Raw genomic sequence first — 6,923 nt, forward strand, 5'->3', positions numbered from 1 at the left:
CTGGACGAAGTAAGGTCCAGCATGTTTAGAGACTGCAGCCTAATGTCGTGTATTGGTGCCCGTTATGTTCCATGGACATTAATGAATAAACCAAAATAGACTGTTTATGTGGAAAACCGTGCCTGTCTACGTTTATCCTGTTGCCAAGCGAGTATTCCCCAACCCGCTAGTGATCGCGGCATCACAAATGGCACTTATGGTGATACTAGTAGTGTGGGTTGTTTTTTTTTTTGTTTTTTTATTACTGATCAGTATTTTAGTATTCAGTCACTATATGGCTGTAATATGTTGTACGGCCAAGGTGTGGCGGTATTTGCTCCTTGTATGTGCTATGATTTGCTCACTATGTGGTTGTATTATGGTGTCTGGTCATGGTGCGGTGGTATTTGTCCCCTATATGTGATATTATTGGTCATTTTTAAAATTGAAAAATAAATACAAATATACCTAAACTGTATTGGATATTTTAACAAAAGATTAATAGCATAGAGTAGGGCCCGGCCAAAAGAGTGTACCTTGTCGTGGTGGTAGATTAAAAAAAATCTTTTGACTGTTGACAGTTTGAGGGGTGGAGCCTGGGCGGAGTCTCAAGGGGGCCCCGAAAATTTTGCCAGTATGGGACCCCGCCCAGGATACTTCAGATGGCGAAGATGCCGGGGCCTCCGCCCTTGCCTCATCTCCTAAGTTAGTCCTCTGTTCTCTTCCCCCACCCAGGGAAGAGGGGTGCTACTGTGCACCATAGTTCACCAACCTGACAAACAAGTCAACACAAACAAAGGTCAACAGAAAACTCCAGACACAAAATATTCACTCACATATAACAGAGGAATACACCGGGGTTTGAAGGGAGCAGAATAAACCAAAATAGAGAATAAGGAATTACCATACATACAAACCAAACAACAGTCACTGATTACTCCTCCAACTTTCCTTCTCATATGTCCTCCTCTCCGTAAGGGCTCTTTTCCATTTGCGAGAAACACGTCCGTATCTCGCATGTGAAAACCAAGCTCTCGCGCCGGCACTTGGGAGCGGAGCGTGCAGCTCCATGTGTTGCTATGCGGCCGCACGCTCCGCTCTGGAGTGCCGGCGCCATAGCTTGGCTTTCACATGCGAGACACGGACGTGTTTCTCGCAAATGGAACTTAGCCATGCAGCAAATGCTAGCTCTGACGAGGATTAGTAATAGAGCCCAGATAATAAAGGGAAAAGGAGTGGCTAACCGAGCACAGGGATTTCCAACATGGCCGATTAACCCCTGTTCTGCCAGAAGAAAAAGACATTTAAAATGAAGGAGAAGTATTTCTTCTCAGCGCCAGAGTAGGAGCAATCAGATGCTGTGGTCTTCTGGCTCCATACTGTCGTGGTAACCCTGTACGGAGGAAAATAACAGTGTAGTAAGCCGGACTGCTATAACCACAGGGGGAAGTTAAGGAAACTATGTAGGAATAAATAAGGGTATGTGAGGGGATTTTCCCACCACCACTCTGGTTTTTTGGTGCATTTCAAGACAATGTGTGAACGACACCCTAAGGCTAAAGTTACACTAAGGCATTTTCAGTCTTTGTGCTGTCAAAAAAACAACAAAAAAACAAAATCTGACAGCACCAAATGCTATTTAAACGGGGCTGTTCAGATGGTTTTATTTCCCTCAGATCTAATGTTTGCCTCGCCCCTCTGTATCAGTCTGGAATTGTTAATTTTCTTGTTGTAAGTGATATCTGTAATTTGTATGTAACCCCTTCTCATGTACAGCACCATGGAATCAATGGTGCTATATAAATAATAGTAATAATAATAAAAAAAAAGTAGCATGCCCTAGTGTTATTTGTATTTTGGATGAGAACCACCTATTCAAGTCTATAGGTGCACAAAAAGAAAATCAAATCCCGTATCAATCAACCGTATAGCATCCAATGCTTACAGATACCGTATATACTCGAGAATAAGCCGAGATTTTCAGCCCATTTTTTGGGGCTGAAAGTCCCCCTCTCGGCTTATACTCGAGTCACATACCCGGGGGTCGGCAGGTGAGGGGGAGGGGGGGCTGTGTAGTTATACTTACCTGCTGCGGCGCGGTCCCTGCAGTCCCTGGCTTCCCCGGCGCTGCAGATTCTTCCTGTACTGAGTGGTCACATGGCACCGCTCATTACAGAAATGAATATGTGGCTCCACCTCCCATAGGGGTGGAGCCGCATATTAATTTCTGTAAATGAGTGGTAACTGTGACCGCTCAATACAGGAAGAAGATGCAGCGCCGGGGAAGCCAGGGACCGCGCCAGGAGCAGGTAAGTATACGGGGAGGGGAGCGCTGCGCGATATTTACCTGCTCCTCGCTCCTGTGCGGCTCCGTCTCCAGCGTCCTCTAGCAGTGACGCTCAGTTCAGAGGGCGCGGTGACGTAGTCAGTGCGCGCCCTCTGCTGAGCGTCAGTACTGGAGACGGAGCCGCACGAGGAGCAGGTAAATATTGAAAGCGCTGGCGTCCTTAGCGAAGAGAGGTATGTGATTTTTTTTTTTTTATTATTGCAGCAGCAGCATTATGTGGAGCATCTATGGGGCCATAATGAACGGTGCAGAGCATTATATATGGCACAGCTTTATAAGGAACATCTATGGGGCAATAATGAACGGTATGGAGCATCTATTTTTATTTTTGAAATTCACCGGTAGCTGCTGCATTTCCTACCCTAGGCTTATACTCGTCAATAAGTTTTCCCAGTTTTTTGTGGCAAAATTAGGGGGGTCGGCTTATACTCGGGTCAGCTTATACTCGAGTATATACGGTACATTGCAATTGTTTAACATAGGGAACGGGCTAGTGTGTCTCACAGGGAAAGAAGTTTTTGGTATGTCATTTGTGATACATCCCATGCATTTTTAGAGCGTTTTTTTACCTATGGATTTAGCACATCTAATGCAATTCTATGGGGGAAATCCACACACAACTCAGCGCACTCGCAAGAGAAATTCACATGTGAAGTTCTAATGTGCACCGCAGTCCAGCTGTGCAGCATGGGGAAACAGAGAAAACCCAGTCGGCAGGAGATTTCTAGGAGCCCCATCCACTTTGTTGGAACTGGAAGGCTATGTTCAGACTTTGCGCTTTTGGAGCATTTTTTTATGCTGATTTTAGCAGTGTTTCGCAGTACCAGCTATGTCTAGGAGATTTCAGAGATCTCATGCACACTCGCCTTTTTTGTCCTCAGTATTTTGTCTAAAGTCATGGGTTTTGCAGAATGGAGCATGCCACTTTTTTCAACGTTTTTCACCCATTTAAAGTAATGGGTGGGGAAATGACGCAGGTATCAGGTTTTGCTGCTTTTTTTGTGTCAGAACCTCATAAAATAGAATCAGATTTTTTTCTGGCACTAAACTTTATCAGCAGACAAATATACCATGATAAAAATGCAGCAAAAAAAACAAAAAAACAGAAAAACAAAACCCTGCTTTTCTTGCAGCTAGTTTCTTACTGCCAAGAGGGCAGGTTTTACTGCAACGTGTGAACACAGCTTAAGGCTACTTCCCTACGATGAGCTGTTGGTGAGTTTTTGACTGTTTTCTGTGTCAAAACACAGCGTCTTACACTTCCAACAAAGTGGATGGGATTGATAGAGATCTCCTGCCCACCGCGCTTCTTTATAATGCAGCGTAAAGTGACCTGCAGTGCGGCTTCACAACTGCAGCATGTGAATTTCTCTGGATGGTGCAATATGTGTTCGGTGCAGCATTCCCCCATAGAAATGCATTAGAAGCGGAAATTAGGCAGGTAATAAAAATAAATAAGACACAATCTGCAGCGGAAACGCATCAAAAGCGCGGTAATCTGCACCTAAGTGTGTCAGAGTGCAGCGACAGGAAGTATGGAGAGCGATGGAGAGTTGTGAAGCGGCAGCAATGAGCCCCGAGCTAAATCCCACTGATCCCCTGTGGGGAGAACTGACAGCTGCCGCGGGGAGAAGGCGCCTCCGAATATGAGCGACCCGGGGAAGAAGAGGCCACAATTCCAGCTGAGGCGGAAGAAGCGACTGATTGCACATGTTTACTCCAAAGGTCGTGCGACCGATAATGTATTGGGGTGACAACAATTCTGTACAGACCGTTTTCGGACTTTACTGTGACACTATGGACCAGTTATCTCTTTTCCTCAGTTTTTGGGTTGTTCCAGTACAGAGGAAATAAACACGGAGAACAAATCGTGCGCAACTGCAATAAGGTTGGGGAGAAATACTTCATTTTCTGGAACAATTTCAAGGGTGCCGACACTTCTGGCCATGACTGTATGTAAAAACAAAGTCCTCGTGCCGATAGTCTGTCCGACTGCTTTTATTCGCTTCAGGTCTCCAAACACTTTTAACCCTTTAATAAAAGGGACCAGGCCAAAGCTGCCATAGAAACGCCTGAAAAGGCAGCCGAAGGCCGGTTTCACACGTCAGTGGCTCTGGTACGTGAGGTGACAGTTTCCTCACGTACCGGAGACACTGACACACGTAGACACAGTGAAATCAATGCATCTATGCAGATGTCATTGATTTTTTTGCGGACCGTGTCTCCGTGTGCCAAACACGGAGACATGTCAGTGTTCGTGGGAGCGCACGGATTACACGGACCCATTAAAGTCAATGGGTCCGTGTAAAACACGTACCGCACACACGTTGTCCGTGTGCAGTCCGTGTGCCATGCAGGAGACAGCGCTCCAGTAAGCGCTGTCTTCCCCCCCCCCACTGGTGCTGAAGCCGCCATTCATATCTTCTGTGCAGCAGCGTTTGCTGTAGAGAAGATATGAATAATCCATTTTTTTTTTTGTTTCGCGTGTTTAAAATAAAGGTCCATGTCCCCACCCCCCTCCCACCCCCTGTGCGCCCCCCTGCTGTTCTTAAAATACTCACCCGGCTCCCTCGCTGGCTGTCGCTGCTTCCTGTCCTGGCCACACCTTCTACTGTATGCGGTCACTTGGGGCCGCCGATTACAGTCATGAATATGTGGCTCCACCTCCCATAGGGGTGGAGCCGCATATTCATTACTGTAAATGAGCGGCCCCACGTGACTGCTCATACAGTAGAAGGTGCGACCAGGACAGGAAGCAGCGACAGCCAGCGAGAGAGCCGAGTGAGTATTTTAAGAATGCGGGGGGGTAGGGGGTTTGCACAGGGGGTGGGGACATGGAACTTTATTTTAACCCCTTCATGACCGGGGGATTTTTCGTTTTTCCGTGTTCGTTTTTCGCTCCCCTCCTTCCCAGAGCCATAACTTTTTTATTTTTCTGTCAATTTGGCCATGTGAGGGCTTATTTTTTGCGAGACGAGTTGTACTTTTGAACGACATCATTGGTTTTAGCATGTCGTGTACTAGAAAACGGGAAAAAAATTCCAAGTGCGGTGAAATTGCAAAAAAAGTGCAATCCCACATTGGTTTTTTGTTTGGCTTTTTTGCTAGGTTCACTAAATGCTAAAACTGACCTGCCATTATGATTCTCCAGGTCAGTACGAGTTCGTAGACACCAAACATGACTAGGTTATTTTTTATCTAAGTGGTGAAAAAAAATTCCAAACTTTGCTAAAAAAAAAAAAAAAAAAATTGCGCCATTTTCCGATACTCGTAGCGTCTCCATTTTTCATCATCTGGGGTCGGTTGAGGGCTTATTTTTTGCGTGCCGAGATGACGTTTTTAATGATAGCATTTCGGTGCAGATACGTTCTTTTGATCGCCCGTTATTGCATTTTAATGCAATGTCGCGGCGACCAAAAAAACGTAATTCTGGCGTTTCGAATTTTTTTCCCGCTACGCTGTTTAGCGATCAGGTTAATACTTTTTTTTAATTGATAGATTGGGCGATTCTGAGCGCGGCGATACCAAATATGCGTAGATTTGATATTTTTTTTATTGATTTATTTTGATTGGGGCGAAAGGGGGGTGATTTAAACTTTTATGTTTTTTTTATTTTTTTCACATTTTTTTAAACTTTTTTTTTTAACTTTTGCCATGCTTCAATAGCCTCCATGAGAGGCTAGAAGCAGGCATAGCACGATCGGCTCTGCTACATAGCAGCGATCTGCTGATCGCTGCTATGTAGCAGAATTGCACGTGTGCTGTGAGCGCCGACCACAGGGTGGCGCTCACAGCGACGGGCAATCAGTAACCATAGAGGTCTCAAGGACCTCTATGGTTACCATTCACAAGCATCGCCGACCCCCGATCATGTGACGGGGGTCGGCGATGACGTCATTTCCGGCCGCCCGGCTGGAAGCGGTAGTTAAATGCCGCTGTCTGCGTTTGACAGCGGCATTTAACTAGTTAATAGGTGCGGGCAGATCGCGATTCTGCCCGCGCCTATTACGGGCACATGTCAGCTGTTCAAAACAGCTGACATGTCCCGGCTTTGGTGCGGGCTCACCGCGGAGCCCTGCATCAAAGCAGGGGAGCCGGCATCGGACGGCATAGTACGTCCGATGCCGGTAAGGGGTTAAACACAAGAAACATAAAAAAAATGGATTATTCATATCTTCTCTACAGCAAACGCTGCTGCACAGAAGATATGAATGGCGGCTTCAGCACGATGCAGGGGACAGCGCTAAACTTTAGCGCTGTCTCCTGCACGGTGCGTGTGGTACCCAGTGGGCACATGGGATAGTACGTCCGAGGTCAGAACCCCGCTTTGGTGCGGGCTCCGGCGGTGAGCCCGCATCAAAGTCGGGACATGTCAGCTATTTTGAACAGCTCACATGTGCCCGCATTAGCTGCGGGTGAAATCGCGATTCACTAGTTAAATGCCGATGTCAAACACAGACAGCGGCATTTAACCGGCGCTTCCGTCCATCGGGCCGGAAATTAGTGCATCGCCGACCCCCGTCACATGATCGGGGGTCAGCGATGCTTCTGCATAGTAATCATAGAGGTCCTTGAGACCCCTATGGTTACTGATGCC

This window comes from Ranitomeya imitator, chromosome 3, assembly GCF_032444005.1.
Source record: "Ranitomeya imitator isolate aRanImi1 chromosome 3, aRanImi1.pri, whole genome shotgun sequence".
NCBI lineage: Eukaryota > Metazoa > Chordata > Amphibia > Anura > Dendrobatidae > Ranitomeya > Ranitomeya imitator.